A 19,991-nucleotide genomic window follows, 5' to 3' on the forward strand; every position below is an offset into this window, starting at 1 on the left:
TAACTCTCTGCCAGCGACCTTATTTCAATTTCTCAAGAGCAACCTCTCTGCCACTCCCAATAGGTGGGCAACATATCTGAGTACACGGTTACATTTCTTCAGATTTTCAAGCTATCCCAGCTTGTATTTGAGAAGACAGTAATAAATTCACAGCCCATCTCTTCCTTAGCGTGGAGCTGATAGTGAGCAGGGCTGAGCCACTTTCAAATGTCATTACAGGGGTGTCGTGGGTTGCTTTAGAGTTGCCACCGACCTTCTTGTCCTTGTCTGTCTTCTCCTCTGGTTACCACGTGTCCATCACCAGTCACCCATTAGGTGAACGCTTGTATCCTAGACTGAGAGGAAGGGCTAGGAGCAGCTGGGGGGTTAGGAGGGTAAAGCAGAGGCTGAGCAGGGACATGCAGATGGGGACATAGGGCCACCGGGCCACTCTTTGGAGGCACAGCACAGAGACCAGTTAGATAATTTATTTCAATTTGTTCTATTAAAATGTTTGTATTTGTTGAACTGAACGTCTATTGCATGAAGGTACTTGATTTTGCACCTAACTTACTGGTATTTGGGTAAATTCTAGTAAACGGCTGGAAAGAGGGAACAAGCAGTTAATATAACCCCTAGAGGCCGGTTGCCCTCTTTACGTTACTAGGGTAAAGGGGCTGGGGGCTCGAGTTCTGAAAGCTTCAGCCTGGAATGAAACTACCACCCGGAAAGGAAGGATCAGGTCAGGGCAACAAAACAGAATGTAAAAAAAAAACCCAAAACAGATAAACAGGGCCACTCAGCCTGTTACCGACCCTCCCTAACCTGTCCCCTACAAGGGTCCTTCTGCTGCCCCCTGCCATTCCAGCCAGCAGAAGACCCAGCTCCGTTTGGGACAGGCTGTGGGCGGGGCTGCTTTATAGGATCTCGTTTGCGGGGCGGCGGGGGGGGGGGTGGCGGGGGGGGGCGGGCGGAGTTCTCCTGGGTCTAACGCAGGCGCGTTGCTCACGGGCTGCAGACGGAAGTGCGCCGTGCAGGTCTCTGCGCAGGGTCAGCCGCCCGTGTTGCACCGCAGTGTCGTGGGCAGCGCTTTTCCACACGGCCCGCGGGAGTCGAGGTGTCAGGCGCTGCAGTTCTGCGTTGGGAACTCTAATCCTTCTTAGATGCAAGGCCTCTGCACGCGGCCCCCTAAGGCAAGTGAAACTACACGAAGCCCAAAAGAGGAGATTAGGCCTTCTCACCTAGGTTCCATTTTATTTTTCCCAGCGACTCCAGTGAGCTTTGCCGGTGACAAATGCGTAGATTCCATAAGAGATGCGTGGGGTGAGGGCATCAAGGGGTGGAAGCCTCTTTGAGAGGTCCAGGCATCACCTTCCCCTGCCCTTGGACCCTTAACTCGACTTCGAGCTTGTGGGTCTCCTGGGCTGAAGCAGAAGCCGTTAGCTCTTGGCTACCGGGGCACCGTTAGGGTTTCTGCATGGAGAGTGTCAGCTCAGCATTCAGCCTCCACCCTGGAGAGACAGCTGGCTCCCGGAGTGGCCTTCGTGGGGCATTTGTGGGGCTCTGCAGCAGTCTGAAGGCATGCAGAATCCCAGGCTGGGCCTCTGCCATCTCCAGAAAACTGGGGATCTCACCTGAACGAGGAGAGTCTTAAGATTCTGCTGGAAGAGTCTGAGGTTGTTTAACTTCACTCGCTGTATTGAGAGTCGTGCTGGTCCAGGCTGATCCCGAAGGAGACAACAACAGGTTCCTCTATGGAGCTAGTGGGGGCTACTCTGCAGGTTCCAGAGTAACCCCGGGAAGGAAGAGATGAGATATGCCCCGGGATCTACCCAAAGTTAAAACCTAGGACTTAAGTAGAGGCAACCCAGATAAGCAAAAGGACAGTTTACCAATTTTAGGCCACAAAGATCCTAGCGCCTTAAATTTGCAATGTAGAAACAAGATAATGTTGGATAGGATTCAGGATTCCTGTAATGGATGTTAAAAAGAGTTGATTGAATAGACATTTTCTGAACCGGTATTAAACTTCTATGTAGGAAGAAAGGAGGAGGAAAGGAAAAGTGGAGAGACTGGGAAATGTTTTCTCATTTGGAGGTACCAGAGTTTTATTTCTTTTTTAAGTAGAACCATTGGAACTACCCAACTCTACATTGACTAATTGGTGATAGTATATATATACACATATAAATGTGTGTGTGTGTATATGTATAGAGAGATAGATATATATATAGTATAAATATATATATAATGTTTTAATTTGGAGACATAAAAAAGCTAGGCATAGGGAGATCAGCTTGGTGCTTTGTGACCACCTAGGTAGGTGGGATAGGGTCGGTGGGAGGGAGGGAGACGCAAGAGGGAAGAGATATGGGAACATATGTATACGTATAACTGATTCACTTTGTTATAAAGCAGAAACTAGCACACCATTGTAAAGCAATTATACTCCAATAAAGTTGTAAAAAAATAAATAAATAATAAAAGGGCAGAAGCAAAAACAAAAAACAAAAAAACTAGGTGTATACCATGAAACAACATCCAAATAAAAGTGAAAGGGGGTAAGAACTCCAGAATTTGAGCTTAATTACTAAGAAAATGTCTACTTGAAAAGCTGTAGTAGCGCAACACACAGGTGAGTCCTTCTTTAAAGAAATCAGTTACGGCATTAAAACCATTCATGCATCTACACACTCTAGTTCTGCAATACTTCCTATTGCAAGTAAATTCATATTCAAAATTTTAAAACTGTCTTCAGTCCAATTAAAAGAATAAAAATAGTTTAAAACTCACTAATTTAAAACAAAGCATCTACACTGGAAAATTCCACTGGTTTACAAAGACAGTCCCCAATTTAGGATTTTTTTACTTTACAATGGTGTGAAAGCAATATGCATTCAGTAGGAACCACACTTCGAATTTTGAATTGTGATCTTTTCCTGGGCTAGCAATATGTAGTGCAGTACTCTCTCATGATGCTGGTGAGGGCAGGAACACAGCTCCCAGTCATGAAGGTAAACAACTGATACAACCACTCTATCTATCTAACTCTATTGTTCAGTTTTTCAATTTCAGTACAGTATTCAATAAATGACATGAAATGTTCAACACTTTATTATAAAATAGGCTTTGTGTTAGATGATTTTTTGCGACTGTAGGCTAATGTAAGTGCTTTGAGCATGTTCAGGCTACGCTAAGCTATGACGTTTAGTTGGTTAGGGGTATTAAATGCATTTTTGACTTCTGATAGTTTCAACTTACTATGGGTTTATCAGGATGTAACCCCCTCATAAGTCCAGGAAGATCTGTACTGTATTTTCAAACTTGAACCATTTGAGCTATCTAGCTCCACATGAACTAAATGACCGAAGCTAAGGTTTCTAGAGTGGACGATGGTGTCTGTGAGTGAAACCCTTTTCATTCAACTGCTTGGGAGGATCCGTAGCCTGATGGGCAGCCCCTACCCTGCTCACCTGAGAGCAATGACTATGAGCCACAGCCCTGCCTGCTCAGTGTCACCCCATGCAGAGTGTCACCTTGAAGAGTCCTTCTTACATTACAGCAGAAGAAAGCCACACTAGCTATTCAGTCTCTCCTTCTTCTGTATGAACAGACAACTTAGGATTACCAGGCATAAGAAGAAAACCAGCAACAAGAAAGTGAGACCAAGATAAATAATTGGAAAAACAGAAATAATTCAGGAAACAAAGCAATTTTAATGAAAATCCTCAGAGAGATTAGCTATCCTTAAACCAAGAAGATACTATAAATAAGGAGCAATCATAAACAGAATGAACCATTAGAAATGATTAATTACTAATATTTTTAAAAATGTAATAGAAGAATGGAAAAGTCAAGGACATTGCTCAAACCTTAGAACAAAAAGACAGAAATTTTAAAATGAGATAAAAGTTGAGACAACTTTATGTTTTGTATATTTTACCACAATAAAAAATTTTAAAAGTTGAGACGACTAATTCAGCAAGTCTAGCATTCAACAAATCAACTTTCAAGAGAGTGCAGAGACCATGAAGAAGAGGAAATTAGCAAAGAAATAATGAAAATCTTTTAAAGCCACATGGTCACAAATCTTCCAGTTGAAAAGATCTATTAAATACCTAATTCAAGAATTTAAAAATACTTATTCCTAAACATGTTACTATGAAATTTCAGAACACCAAGCATAAAGAGAACATCTTCAGGGCTTCCCTGGTGGCACAGTGGTTGGGAGTCCGCCTGCCGATGCAGGGGACATGGGTTCGTGCCCCGGTCCGGGAGAATCCCACATGCCGTGGAGCGGCTGGGCCCGTGAGCCATGGCCGCTGAGCCTGTGCGTCCGGAGCTCTGCAACGGGAGAGGCCACAACAGTGAGAGGCCCGTGTAAAACACACACACACACACACACACGCACACACACGCACACGCGCACACACACACACACACACACACACACACACCTTCAACTCTTCCAGAAAGTAAAAACAAGTCAGCCACAAAAGAACAAGCCAAACTAGCATCTGATTTCTTATTAGTAACAGTGGGTGCTGGAAAGCAATGGAGCTATGCTCTCAAAGGTCTAAGAGCAAATAATTTCCAATCTGTTGTGGACTATCTTGGACTATGAATCTGTATATTTCCTGTGTGTTTCTTTAACCTCTTTACCTACTCATGTGAACCCCTAGGGTCTATTTTCTTCCACTCAGTTCTACTCAGATAGGCATGAGTCACCCACTTTGGAAGCAGCAACAAAGACTATAAAATTAAAAGGAAAAAGTCTTTAGACAGAGGACCAGATGGAAAGATACATCTGCATGCTTGAAGGGCTAGTTTTTCCACTCTAAAGCCTAGATAAAATATGTACCAGGAAAGGGAAGAAAAAGGCAAAGGGACCACTTCAGAAAGGAATGAAGAAAACTCTAAGAGAGGAATTGGCAGGATGGGGAAAGCTTTTATGACAGATGTCACTTGGTTGCCTGGAAACTGATTTGGTGCTGGGCTGTCCACACTGGCTGCAGTCTCTAGTGAGAAACTCCACCCTTATTGTCAATGGCTGGTCATCATCCATTGAGTGTCCAGTTTGATGGGGCACTCATTCGTATGGGTGGATTATCCACTCTCTGATGGTGTACCTAAGATATTTTGTGGGATGTTGGTAACGTGAATATATCAAGACAGGGCTGGACAAAACCAGTTGAAAATTGCACTGTCCTGGTTATACTTGAATACTATACCCAGCCAAACTATCAAATGTGTTTACAAAACTGAGATACTTTGAGACATGCATATCTCAAATGTTTTATACTATTTTTAAGAAGTTTCTTGATCTATTTTTGCAAAATGAGGGAGAGAACCAAGAAACAAGAAGTTATGGGATTCAGGAAACAGTAGATGCAATACAAAAGAGCAGTTAAAGAAAGTCCTGGTATTTCCAGAATGATAGCTGTAGTCCAGATCTAGGAAAAAAGCAATTCCTGTAGAAGTAGGAGGATGGAGTTCTCTGGACGAAAGGGAGGTCTATGAGAGGGTGATCTTGATGGAAAAGATGGTGTATGGACAGAACGTTTGTGTCCTCCAAAATTCATATGTTGACATCCTACCCCTCAGCATGATGGTATTAAGAGTTGGAGTCTTGGGGAGGTTATTAGAATTAGATAAGTTCATGAGGGTAGAGCCCTCATGAATGGGATTAGTGCCCTTTTAAGAGTCATGAGAGTTTGCTTCCTCTCTCTGTGCTCTCTACCATTAAGGATACAATAAGAAGTTGCGATCTGCAACCTGGAAGAGGGCCCTCGCCAGAACCCAATGGCACTGGCACCCTGATCTTGGACTTCCAGCTTCCAGAACTGTGAGAAATAAGTTTTTGCTGTTTAAGCCACCCAGTCTGTGATATGCTGTTATAACAACCTGGTCTAAGACAGATGGTATGATGGAATAGAATTTGTCAAAGCCAGTGCTTTAAGAAAAAAACAGAGAGAGAGAGAGGCATTTAGAAACTTAAAAATAAAACTCCACAAGAAAAATATATCTAAATATGTGGCAAACTCAAGTACATAATGGTTTTAAGAAATTTCTAAATTATAAGACAAGAGAACTCCATTCGACTTTCTTACAAATTTCTAAACTGTAAGAAAAGAAATCCTCCTACCGGTGCTGAGTTTATATCATTTGGCTCAGTAAAGAAGTGAAAGTATTTCAAGCACATAACTTGGGCCAGCATTTGCACAGGCCTAATAACACAAAAGTTGCTTTTTTGGCTTGCAAGGAAGACTTGACTGTGGTAGCAGAACAGAATACAAATTGGTAATCTTGATAATGTAAAAGGTAAAAATGACAAAAGGAGGGCCATGGCAGGAGGAGGAAAGCTAGAGAAAAGAATGGGGAATGATTTTCTTTTTATAAAGCTGGGAGTCAATAGATAATGCTGAAAGTTGATGTCACAAGAAACAGGTTGAGGTAAATTATTTATAATCACAAAGATAACCAATAGAAGAACCTGGAGGGCCTCCCTGGTGGCGCAGTGGTTAAGAGTCCGCCTGCCGATGCAGGGGATACGGGTTCGTGCCCCGGTCTGGGAGGATCCCATATGCCACGGAGCGGCTGGGCCCGTGAGCCATGGCTGCTGGGCCTGCGCATCCGGAGCCTGTGCTCCGCAACGGGAGAGGCCACAACAGTGAGAGGCCCACATACCGCAAAAAAAAAAAAAAAAAAAGAAGAACCTGGAGAAAAAAAATAATAAGATAGACATCTAGTATTGGAAGAGTGGAGAAGAGTGTCACATATGAGAACTAATACAAATATTTTTTAATATTGACTGTCTTCGTTCAGGCTGTTATGACAGAATATCATACAATGGCACTGGGAGGTTTAAACAACAGAAATTATTTCTCACATTTCTGGAGGTTGGGGAATCCAAGAACAAGATGCCAGCAGATCTAGTATCTGGTGAGAGTACTCTTTGTGATTTACTGGGGACTGTATCCTCATGGGAGAGGGGGAGGGGAAAGGGAGAGGGCAGCAGGGGGAGAGAGAGGGGGAGAGGGAGAGAAAGTTCTTTACTCCTGTGTCTCTTCTTATAAGGGCACTAAGCCCATCTTAACAGCCCCACCCTCATGACCTAATTAGCCCACAAGTGCTCCACCTCCAAATACCATCACACTGGGGATTATGGTTTCAATATATGAATTTTGAGGGGACGCAAACATTCGTTCCATAGCATCAACTATGGAAAGTGAACCTGAGGCTGGAGAGAGGTGGGGAGACTATTGTTTATTATTGTATACTCCTCGATGCTCTTTGATTTATTTTGAGCAAATACTTGCTTTGATTAAAACATTTTAGATGCATTTCAGGAATCACCTCCTCTGTGAAGCCTTCTCTGACCTCTCTCTACTAGCAGAGTTTGGCATTCATGATGCCCTGGTTGTACTTATACCAGATGTTATGGCCTAAATTGTACCCCCTCAAAATGGATATGGGGCGCTCTAACCCCCCATGTGACTATATTTGGAACTAGGGCCTTTAAGGAAGTAATGAAGATTAAATGAAAAACAACAAGGTCCTACTGTATAGCACAGGGAACTATATTCAATATCCTGTAATAAACCATAATGGAAAAGTATATGAAAAAGAATATGTATGTGTGTGTGTGTGTGTGTATATATATATATATATATATATATATATAACAATCACTTTGCTGTGCAGCATAAACTAACACATTGTAAATCAACTATACTTCAATAAAATAAATTTTTTAAAAAAAGGTTAAATGAAGTCTTAGGGGTGGAGCCCTGATCCAATAAAACTAGTGTCCTAGTAAGAAAAGGAAGAGACACCAGAGCTTTCTGTTAAGTGAAGACACAGCAAAAAGGCAGCTGTCCCAAAGCCAGGAAGAGAACTTTCACCAGAACTTGACCATTTGACCATGTTGGTACCCTGATCTCAATTACCAGCCTCCAGAAATGTGAGAAAACAAATTTCTGTTGTTTAAGCCACCCAGTCTATGATATTTTGTTGTAACAGCCTGAGCTAATACACCAGATTCTACTGCCATGATTTGATACATCTTTGTCTCCTCTTCTGGATTATAGACTCCTGAGAGCAAAGCCCCATATTAATATAACTGCCATATATTGAGGACTTACTATGTGCCAATCACTGTATGAGGTACTCACACGCTATCTCATTTAAACCTTACAACTTCATAACATCAAAACTATTATCCTCATTTTACAGATAAAGAAACTAAGACTTGAAGAAATTATGTGGTTTGTCTAAATTCATTAGAATCCATTTATACCTGGCTCACACCACTATACTGCCTTCTGTCTTCTGTTTCCTTGCCTCCTAGCAGTTCCTCACACATAGCTGGTTTTGCGAGGTTGTTTGTTAATTTCTTGGATAAATGTATTCCAGTGTCATCAAGGGGAAAGCACTTGTTTCTCCTTACAATAATATATTCCTGAACTTAATGTTCTTGAACACTCCCACCTCCAATAATAATAAAATTAAATAAAATTTAAAATCCCCTCCTCCAGACAGATCCATCTATATAACTTGCAGAGCTCAGTGCAAAATGAAATTACAGGGCCTCTTGTTCAAAAATTATTAAGAATTTCAAGAGCTTCCAGGTTGGTGAACACATGGAGACTTGGGGAGAGTGGTGCATCATGGAAGCTCCACGCTCCTTCCCACATACATTGCCCTATGCTTCTCTTCCACCTGGCTGTTCCTCAGCTAAATCCTTTTATGATAAAGTGATAAGCATTGCCCATTCTGGACACCCACTTTGCTTTATTCACAGAACGGCCCACCCCAGCGATCTCTCCGCAGCAATATGTTGAGATCTTCCTTGTTCATTTTTCAGCCTCAGAGTCCTCCACTGGGTGCCTTATCTACCCAGTCCCTGCTGATGGACATTTTCCCTGTTTCTAGTCTTCTGCTATTACAATGAATTAAAGAAAAAAGAAAGAAAGAAAGAAAGAAAGAAATTCACAATGGCAACAGCAGAGCATTAAGTGAAGTGCAGGGCCCTTCTACGCACAGGGCTTTGTGTGAATGTACAGTCACATGCCCATGAAGCCAGTCAGCCCCACCTGCAACATTTTCCTCTTATCTTTCTTTTGAAATCAGTCATAAGTCTAAGTTTCTAGCCATCACATATGCAATTGTTAGTCACACAAGAGCATAGGTTCAGGTAGGGTGAGGGTAATTGTGCATCACAGACCCTTTTCTCCTTTGTTTCTCTGTTTCCTGGAAATGGTTCATCTGTCTATCAAGAACCACCACTTAACACTAATTCAAAAAGATACATGCTGGCTTCCCTGCTGGCACAGTGGTTGAGAGTCCGCCTGCCGATGCAGGGGACACGGGTTCGTGCCCCAGTCCGGGAAGATCCCACATGCCGCGGAGCGGCTGGGCCCATGAGCCATGGCTGCTGAGCCTGCGCGTCCGGAGCCTGTGCTCTGCAATGGGAGAGGCCACAACAGTGAGAGGCCCGTGTACCGCAAAAAAAAAAAAAAAAAAAAGATACATGCACCCCAATATTCATAGCAGCATTATTTACAATAGCCAATTTATGGAAGCAATCTAAGTGTCCATCAATAGATGAATGGATAAAGAAGACATGGCATGTACACACACACACACACACACACACACACACATATATACATACACAATGGAATATTAGTCATAAAAAAGAATGAAATTTTGCCATTTGTAACAACATAGATGGACAAGTATTATGCTTAGTGAAATAAGTCAAACAGAGAAAGACAAATATTGTATGTTTTCACTTACATGTGGAATCTAAAAAATAATACAGACAAAATGAATATAACAAAACAGAAACAAACTCGCAGATACAAACCAGTGGTTACCAGTGGGGAGAAGGGTGGGAGGGCAAGATAGGGGTAGGGGATTAAGAGCTACAAACTATTGGGTTGGCCAAAAGGTTTGTTCATTTTTGTCCATAAGATGGCTCTAGTAGCACTCGGTTGTCTTTAACTTCATTCGAAACAGTTATGTTAGATTGTATGTGATAGCTGTCATCAGCGTACATTTAAAAAAAGACTTATCAAAATTGGTGAATTTTTGTGTAGCCATTTTAATGAAGATGGAAGAAAAAAGCAACATTTTTAGCATATCATGCTTTACTATTTCAAGAAAGGTAAAAACACAACTGAAATGCAAAAAAAAAGATTTATGCACCTTTATGGAGAATGTGCTGTGACTGATCAAAAATGTGTCAAAAGTGGTTTGCGAAGTTTCGTGCTAGAGATTTCTCGCTGGATGATGCTCCATGGTCAGGTAGACCAGTTGAAGCTGGTAGTGATGAAATTGAGACATTAACTGAGAACAATCAACGTTATACCACAAGGGAGATAGCCAACATACTCAAAATATCCAAATTAAGAACTGAAAATCATTTGTACCAGCTTGGTTATGTTAATCACTTTGATGTTTGGGTTCCACATAAGTGGAAAAAACCTTCTTGAGTGTATTTCCACACGCGGTTCTCTACTTAAACGTAATGAAAACCTTCCATTTTTAAAACCAATTGTGAGGGGTGATGAAAAGTGGATACTGTACAATAATGTGGAGTGGAAGAGATCTTGGGGCAAATGAAATGAACCACCGCTAACCACACCAAAGGCCGGTCTTCGTCCAAAGAAGGTGATGTGTATATGGTGGGATTAGAAAGGAGTCCTCTATTATGAGCTCCTTCCGGAAAACCAAACGATTAATTTCAACAAGTACTGCTCTCGGTTAGACCAACTGAATGCAGCACTCGATGAAAAGCGTCCAGAATTAGTCAACAGAGAATGCATAATCATCCATCAGGATGACGCAAGACTGCATATTTCTTTGATGACCAGGCAAAAACTGTTACAGTTTGGCTGGGAAGTTCTGATTCATCCACTGTATTCACCAGACATTGCACCTTCGGATTTCCATTATTTAGGTCTTTACAAAATTCTCTTAATGGAAAAAATTTCAATTCCCTGGAAGACTGTAAAAGACACCTGGAACAGTTCTTTGCTCAAAAAGATAAAAAGTTTTGGGAAGATGGAATTATGAAGTTGCCTGAAAAATGGCAGAAGACAGTGAAACAAAAGAGCAAATACGTTGTTCAATAAAGTTCCTGGTGAAAATGAAAAACGTGTCTGTTATTTTTTTTTTTTTTTTTTTTTTTTTTTTTTTTTTTTTTTTTTGCTGTACGCGGGCCTCTCACTGCTGTGGCCTCTCCCGTTGCGGAGCACAGGCTCCGGACACACAGGCTCCGCGGCCATGGCTCGCGGGCCCAGCCGCTCCGCGGCATGTGGGATCCTCCGGGATCGGGGCACGAACCCGTGTCCCCTGCATCGGCAGGCGGACTCTCAACCACTGCGCCACCAGGGAGGCCCTGTTATTTTTATCTAAAAACCAAAGGCACTTTTTTGCCAACCCAACACTATGTATAAAATAAATAAGCTACAAGGATATATTGTACAGCACAGGGACTATAGCCAATATTTTATAATAACTATAGATGGAGTATAATCTATAAAAATTTGATTCACTATATTGTATACCTGAAACTAATATAATATTGTAAACAAACTATACCACAATAAAAATAAATATAAATAAATAAATAAGATACAAGGATGTAATGTACAGCACAGGGACTAAAGCCAATATTTTATAATAACTTTATATGGAGTATAATCTATAAAAATATTGAATCATTATGTTGTATACCTGAAACTAATATTGTAAATCGACTATTCTTCAATTTTAAAAAAAGAACCAGCACTTGAGACAGAGAATTCTCAATAGACATGCAGAGCTGCATTAGTCAACAACAAAAGTAGTAGTGGAATGTGATAAATTAGCAATGGGAGTTGAATGCCTATGATCCAGATTTTACTCCAGAAAGGGGAAATACATAAAACTCCATATAAATATATTACCAAATTGGAAGATATATTAATTACAGGAGATTAAAACATTTGGCCCATTGCCTCACAATCTAATTAATCTTTGAATACATTCAGGAGTTAACATCAAAGCTGCCAACAGCCCTAGCAGAATTATTCCATATGGAGTGCTCCATTCTCAGTCAGTGGTTTGGAGTTTTTAAACCAGGAATTGCAAATCCAGTGTTTCTAGGAGCCAGACAGGTACTTCGATAAGTGAGGTCAGCCAACTGAGGACTTGGGAAACTGGAGACCACTTCTGGGCCTCTACTGCAGCTGTTCCCCTGGTCCAGTTGACTCTTAGCAGTGTGGACTGATATGGTCTGAGCTTCTGAATTTTCAAGCAAACCCAGAAATGAGTTTTCACCAAATTGTAAATGTGTAAATGTTAGCAACTAATTTTAATAATTAAAAGAAAAATATGGTCAAATAAGAATTGTCTGGGGGCTGGAAATGGTCATGAGCCCTTAGCTTGAGCCCTCCATGACAAAAGATTCATTTTATCGTACAGAGTTCAAGACAACTAAGTTTGGACTAGAGTCCCATATACAAATCCATCACTGGCAAGAACGCTTGAGTGGCTAGGTTGTTTGAATTAGGAAGAGCAAAGAGGCTAAGCCAGTGCTTTGCAAACTCCACCACTCCAGAGGACATTTGGCAAGGTCTGGAGACATTTTGTTTGCTTATTTGTTTTTTTGCAGTACGCGGGCCTCTAACTGTTGTGGCCTCTCCCGTTGCGGAGCACAGGCTCCGGACGTGCAGGCTCAGCGGCCATGGCTCACGGGCCCAGCCGCTCCGCGGCATGTGGGATCTTCCCGGTTCGTGACCCTGCATCGGCAGGCGGACTCTCAACCACTGCACCACCAGGGAAGCCCTGGAGACATTTTTTATTGTCTCAGCAGGTGGGGATGCTACTGGCATCTATCTGGTGCGTAGAGGCTAGGGATCCTGCTAAATATCCTATAATGCAGAGAACAGTTCCACAACAAATATTCATCCAACCAAAATGGCAATAGTGCTGAGGCTGAGAAATCAGCTCTCAGGCAGTGATTCACCCCCCAGAATGTGGCTCTCAGGCCAAAGCTTAAAATGCAGATTCTTGGGCCCCAACCCAGGCTGCTCAGTCTTATGCCCTGTAACACCCAGATATGTGCATTTTAGAAATCTTCCCAGGTGATGTTAATGCATGCCAAAATGTAAGAGCCATTGAACTGAAATAACCGATCTAAAGACTCATTTATATCTAGAGAGTTACCATGGTATGTTTAGCAAGGATGTATGTTTAATGAAAACAGAGAAAACTTTTACTTTTAAGCTGCAAAATACTGCACAGACAAAGCAATAGCATCAGAATAATCCACCCACAATCACAGCCTGTTCCAAAAAGACAGGAGTTATAAAGAAGAAAAACTGTCATCACATCTTTACCCTCCAATACAGAAGATCATTTCCGAGACTGCTGAAGATATTTTTTAAGTTTATCAACATGAAAAACAAAACAGCTATAAAAATCACAATTTTAAAAGCAATCTGTATTCCTCAAGCATTGCAAATTGAAGCATTTGAAATTAGGATGTGGGAAATTAAAGAGAATATATTATAGATATCCTTACTGCCACCTTCAATACATGTCATAGCAATGGGGAAACTAGTCTAATCTTTATAAAGCAACTTATATGTAAGTTTGTTTTGTCACTTTCCATTAATACTAAAAATGTAAACTTTAAAAGAAACACTGCCTGGAGCCCTCGCTCACTTGTGGGGTGTATTAGAAGCGTCCCCATTCCAGAAAGGTCAATAGATACTCTTCCCTTCTTCTCTGTCCAGTTAAGTCCTCACTAGAGTGAGCTGCTGTTATTCACAGAAGTTCATCCCACCCCTGGAAGGTCAGGCATGTGTAGTGGTCATCATCCATAGTGGACATAAATGGAAAATTCAGCCCAGAAGCATAAGCACAGTTAAGGGGAGATTTGTCCCTGGGCTGACGCAATAAGAATTTCAAGGCTGTAAATCCAGACAAAAGGACTGGGAGAAGTAGCTTCCTGGGTAGTAAAATCATTGCCTTGTATGCTGGTGTAAGTTTTTTCTGACTTGGGGCTTATATAAAAGGCAACTTTGCAGGCTGACAAGACCACTGAATTCTAAAAAGGCATCTATAACATAAAGCCTTATATGGAGAGCCTTCCCACACTCTGGCAAACTTACCTTGTTGATAACCTTTGTGCTGTCCTTTTTCACTGCTTTCGCAGGAAACCAATATAAAATTGGCCATACCTAAGCCAAATGGCCATTACTGCCTATCCTCAAACCCAGATGAGCTTCTGTGGTCTGGACTAACTCAGAGTGAGGAAAAAAGTTGAGAGACATGGCTTACCCTGGGGAGCAGAGGTATAGGGGCTCATTCCCGGAAGCAGCACTATTACTTCTTGTCCACAGAGGAAGGAGAGCCATCAAGATCCTTAGGACAGGGCTTCCCTGGTGGCATAGTCGTTGAGAGTCTGCCTGCCGATGCAGGGGACACGGGTTCATGCCCCGGTCCGGGAAGATCCCACATGCCACGGAGCGGCTAGGCCCGTGAGCCATGGCCGCTGAGCCTGCGCATGCGGGGCCTGTGCTCCGCAACGGGAGAGGCCACAACAGTGAGAGGCCCGCGTACCACAGAAAAAAAAAAAAAAAAAAAAAAAAAATCCTTAGGACATTACATAAAGAAAACACTCTTGAGTTTACACTTTAAAAAAACAAAATCCTTAGGACAGAAAAGACAACCCTCCGGGGCCTCCCTCCCCTCCCAGCATCACCCTAATGACATCCTTGATAATCACACAAGGCCACCCAGCCCCTTATTGGTCCTTGGGACTCTCATACCGCCTCTCAATGCCTGTCCCTCATTCCGTTCAAGGCTCTCTACCTCCCTCCCCAACAGATAGATATTCAGGGTTCATTCTGCAGAGTTCTTTCAAGTTGAGATGAATGTGATAAAACTCACTGATGTGTAAAGAAAGCAATTTGTTACCTCTGTAGGGGTTCAGAATAAATCACCCCCAAATATGCCACTTTGGCATCTTGATTATTTTGAACTAAGGTACTTGAGAGACAGCTGGTGCAGGAAGAACACTTTGACCCACCTATGTCTCCCTGAAGGAGGAGAAATCTCCCATGTGAAAGGTACCCTATACGGGGAGGGAAGAAAGCATCCCTGGTTAATCACCAGAGGTAGGGCATTTAGGGCCAACAAGGGCAAACAAGGCAAACTTGTTACTTCATCGTTTTACTATTTTGTCTTGTCAATTCCTCACAAATTGTTTCCTTGTCTAAAAGGTATAAAAGTTTCCTATTTTGGTCACTTCTTTGAATCTCATGTCTTTGTGGGGCTCCAGCACATATGTACATATATAATTAAATTTGTTTTTCTCCTGTTAATCTGTCTTTTATTACTAGGGATTCTCAGTCAAGCACCTAGAAGGGTACAGGGAAAATTATATATCCTCTCCTATACCTCCTTCCAGAGAATATTTATATTTTAGAAGCTGTTAATAACAGAAAGGTGATACTTAACCCAACATAACTGATCTGTAAAGGTAAATTTTCAAGGACCAAATCTCCCCAGTGGAGATCTTACACCCCTCAAATCATCTTGGGTAGTCAGAACGTGAGCCATGGAAAGATGGACCTTGTAAAGACAAGTCAGTTGGTGATTTCTCCATCATTCAAATCCATCAAGAAATGGAGATACCCTTTCCCAAAATTATGTTTGAAAACAAAAAAGTTAGATAGCATTCTACCTGGAGCATACGGTACAAATTCCTTTATCTTCAAATACAAAACCAGCCAATTCCCAAAGACAGTGCACTTCAAACTGAAAAAGCACCCAGTCATTTTCCATGACCTTTGCAGGGAATGGGAGGAAATAAGAAAGACTGTCTCTCCCTCGGCCTCATTCTGAATCAGTTGCCCATCTATGAGCTGAACTTCTCCTATGCAGATAGCACAGATAGCCGTTGTCTCGTCATCTAATGTCCCTCTGCTAAGACTAACGATGGTTTTAAAGCAGGCTGTTACATAAGGAAGAGTTTTCTATTGTTACAATAAACATTAAGGTACAGATCTGAGAAGGTGGCAAAGTACTTTCAAAACCACAAAGAGACATCAATGAAAAAGAGCGGCAGCTCGATAGAAAACGCTAGAGCATTGAGCCTCTGTCCTGCTTTGAGTGCCAATTCCTGCCCTTCAGGTTGTGTGGTCCCAGCTGAGGCAGGGAAAGGTAGGCTCAACAGCCTTTAATAGTTTACAGCTGAAGACCATTTAGGTATCAAGCTTTCTCTCAAGAGGAGAAGAGCCCAGGTGGCTTGGGGTAGTGGGTCAAAGACCAATTTTAATCTTGAGTCAGAAGACTAGTAAGAAAGTTTAGCTATAAAAGGTATGGAATGAGTGCTACGCCTGTCATTAAGGGAAAAGGTAGCGTGAAACGAAGGAAAGAGAGATGTAGCATTTCAGTCCCAGTTCTATCACTAAGTTATCATTATTCACTGGAATGTAAGCTATATGTGGGCAGGGACTTTCTGTTTTACTCACTGCTATATTCCCAGCACCGAAGAACAATGAGTGGCACATATTAGGCGCTAAATAAATATTTACCAAATGAATCAACACATTATTGCTGTCTTGAAGAAGTCAAACAGACAGCTCTTAGGGACTCTTTCTTCACTGATTCTTTCTCTATTTGCCCCATGGCACCACTGCCCTGGTCAGAAGAGCATGAGCGCGTGAGCGGCGTATGTGAAAAGAAGCTGATGAGGTGATGCCGGTGATGCCCTGGAGGAAAGTTGCAAGGCCTGAAGGTACAGTTGGGGAACGTGGGTGGCAGGTCGACTGGTCAGAAGGGAAGAGCAGCCTGAGCTACCTGTGAACGCAGAGAAGCCGAGGTTGGAGGAGGAAAGGAGAGCTGCCAGGGCGGCAGCAGGAGCTGACCAGAGGGACTTAGTTGAAGCAGAGCAGGAAAGCTGTTGAAGCGGCCAGTTTTCTGAGGGCTTTGGCTGAGGGGCTAGTGGAGATGAGCTGTCAGCTACAAATGGAGCCAGTGAAGGAGACGGAGAGCAGAGGGAAGTTGACGTATTAGGGCAGACTGGTCATAAAGGAAAGCAGGCGGATACTGGACTCGCCATGTTTGCCCTCCATAGAAAAGAGAAGGCGGGCTTCCCTGGGGGTGCAGTGGTTGAGAGTCCGCCTGCCGATGCAGGGGACACAGGTTCGTGCCCCGGTCCGGGAAGATCCCACATGCCGCAGAGCGGCTGGGCCCGTGAGCCATGGCCACTGAGCCTGTGCGTCCGGAGCCTGTGCTCCGCAACGGGAGAGGCCACAACAGTGAGAGGCCCGTGTACTGCAAAAAAAAAAAGAGAGAGAGAAGGCAAGAGGGACAGAAGAGAATCTTATCAGACATCCTGGAGTTTCCATGATGGCCTTAATGTTGTGTCCTTTTATTGTTTTCGCCAAAGGTATCTTGGCCTTGGTTCTCTGAAAAATAGAGCCTTCAGATTTGGTGGGTTTTTTCTCCATAAAAAGCATTTGTCTTTCATTGTTGTTGGTTTTTGGGAAACAAATGGTAAAATATATACACTGTGGAGTCTGAATTTCCCCATCACAGAGTGTGAATGGGATGGTCCGGTTTCAAAGCTCCTGAATATAGCCTTTGGTGTGGGTGACACTGTCTTTGGTATCTCACGTGGAGGTGGGAGGCCTTCCACCAACTTGGCAAAATAATGGCAACAAACCTCCACGATCCCAAAGCCACCTCCATGGTGGTATCGGATGTGTTTCAGGTACTGGCCTCGCCCTGAAGTGGACTCAGCTGTATATATTCAGCTGGATCTGAATTCCACATTGTGGTCTCTCACTGCCATATCTTGTGCTTCTAAGAGAACCTCCTCCATTATTTGGGCCCCTTTGTTGTCACTAAATTCCAGTTGAGCTAAAGCCTGGTCAGTGGACATTCCTCGAATCAGTTTTGCCAAATACCACATCTTGTCTTTGCTGTACTTTGTCTTCGACAGTGGTAGATTTCAGCTGGCCTCTGAGGAGGTGCTTCAGTTAGTTGTGGAGGCTAAACAATTTTTTTCTCCCATTTTCGAGAAATTTCAAGAGAAGCACTGGTGTGGATATGTGATTAGGGTAAAATGTTATGAGATGAAAGGAACCCCAAGACCAGCTTCCCCCTCAGATTCTGCATCCATAACGCATCCAAACGTTCCAGGTTTGCCACTGCCATCTTTCCTGGAACTTGTAAGTTGTTTATTTGGGAATGTAATTCTGGGAGTGATAGGGCAGGACAGGAGAGGGGAACAGGGAAGGAGAGAGAAACAATACAAGGATATGAAACTGAACTGGCCATTGCTAAGGACACCTGGTGCTCCATCCTGACCAGACCTTCTGAAGAGCTGATGGAAAACACCTCTGAACTGTCAACAGAGGGGAGGACATGGGGAACGGTTGTTAATTCCCCCACGCTTCTGGGCTGTGCACAGGTCGGTTCCCACAGGCGTCCCTTGCCTCAGCATCATCAAAACCCCAAGGCCAGAACTGAGAGGTTCACTGCACAGGCTCAAGCGCATCCGCACGAGGTCCATCAAAGCCCACAGGAAACTGGTCATCACAGCAGGGGCCGGATAGGAGGTGGGGCTGGGAGGTTTGGACATGGGGCGCAGTCACACCTGGCTTCTCTCTGATCTGCTGGTGTCCTGCCTCTAAGTCCAATTCATCACAGCGTTCTGATCAAGGTGGTGGCTAGTTGCAATCTTTGCAAGGACTTGACATAAAAGGACTAGTGGGACAAGCTGCAGCTAGTTTACAGGCCATTGTTCATATTTAAGACTTCCCTCCTTTGCCATAAACTGAGATCATTGCTTCTCAAATTTTTCATATTAGAAACATCTGAGCAGCTTTTGTAAAATCCTTAGCCTAGGCTGTAACCCAGACAATAAATCAGTGTAGTTATCTAATTAGAAAATTAACATCGATAATAGCATTACCTAATTGACAGACATTGCTCAAGTTTCCCCACTTGTCCTCTCCTGTCCTTTTTTTGTCCATGATCCAATCCGGGGTCAAATGCTTTCAGTTCTCCCAACTGCTTGGTGTCCTCCAGCCTGCAAGAGTTCTTCAGTCTTTCCTTATCATGACCTTTACACTTTTGAAGAGGACAGGTCAGTTATTTTACAGAATGTGCCTCTGTTTGGGTTTGCCTGGTGATGTTTCATGATTCGACTGAGGTTGTACATTTTTGGCAAGAACATCTCAGAAGGATTATTGTACACTTCTCAGTGCATTATATTATGGTTATATGATGTTCATGTGTCTTACTAGGGGTGATGTTCATCTTGATCACCTGGTTAAGGTGATGTCTTCTAAGTTTCTCTAGTGTAAACTTATAATTTTCCCCTTTGTAACCGATATATATCTTGTGGGGAGATTCTTTGAGACTATGCAAATACCCTGTTTCTCCTTATACTTGGCTCACTAACTATAGCATCCATCAGTGGTTCTTACCTACCACACTTAACACTAGGTATGTGCCTAATGTTGACTTTCTATATTCTTAATTCCTTCTACATTTATCAGTTGGAATTGTAATCGAAGTAAGAGCTAAACTTGCCTTTAAATAACTCAGAGAGTTTAACAGCCCTAGATAAAGGGGTTGGTTTGGGGCTTGACTGGAGGAATAAGTGAGAAACAAAACTATTGGCGTGAGTAGCGTGAAATTAGATACATGCTGGTAGTTTTCATTTAGGGCCTGATAATTTCACTGGATACGGAGAGCAGCCAGAGATGAGGAAGGCATAGTTGGGAAGTGTTTCAGGTATGAAACATAACACAGCAGTGTCTTCTAGAGTAAAAAAAAAAAAAAAAAGTTGGCAGGGTGGGTGCAAGAGGGTGACTATGTGATATCTGTATCGAAAAGGAACACATTTATGCAAATATCCCAAGATGAATATCAGAAGAAAAGAAGGGCATAAAGGTACCAGCTACCAAGATACAGAACAAAAGCAAAAGAGGAAA

At 42.7% G+C, this 19,991-nt stretch overlaps 1 pseudogene; it reads right to left on the reverse strand.

The window, feature by feature from the left end:
- Positions 1-1,443: 1,443 nt before the first annotated feature.
- On the reverse strand, positions 1,444-18,204 carry LOC132496467 (large ribosomal subunit protein uL22m-like; annotated as a pseudogene).
- Positions 18,205-19,991: the final 1,787 nt, after the last annotated feature.

This window comes from Mesoplodon densirostris, chromosome 9, assembly GCF_025265405.1.
Source record: "Mesoplodon densirostris isolate mMesDen1 chromosome 9, mMesDen1 primary haplotype, whole genome shotgun sequence".
NCBI lineage: Eukaryota > Metazoa > Chordata > Mammalia > Artiodactyla > Ziphiidae > Mesoplodon > Mesoplodon densirostris.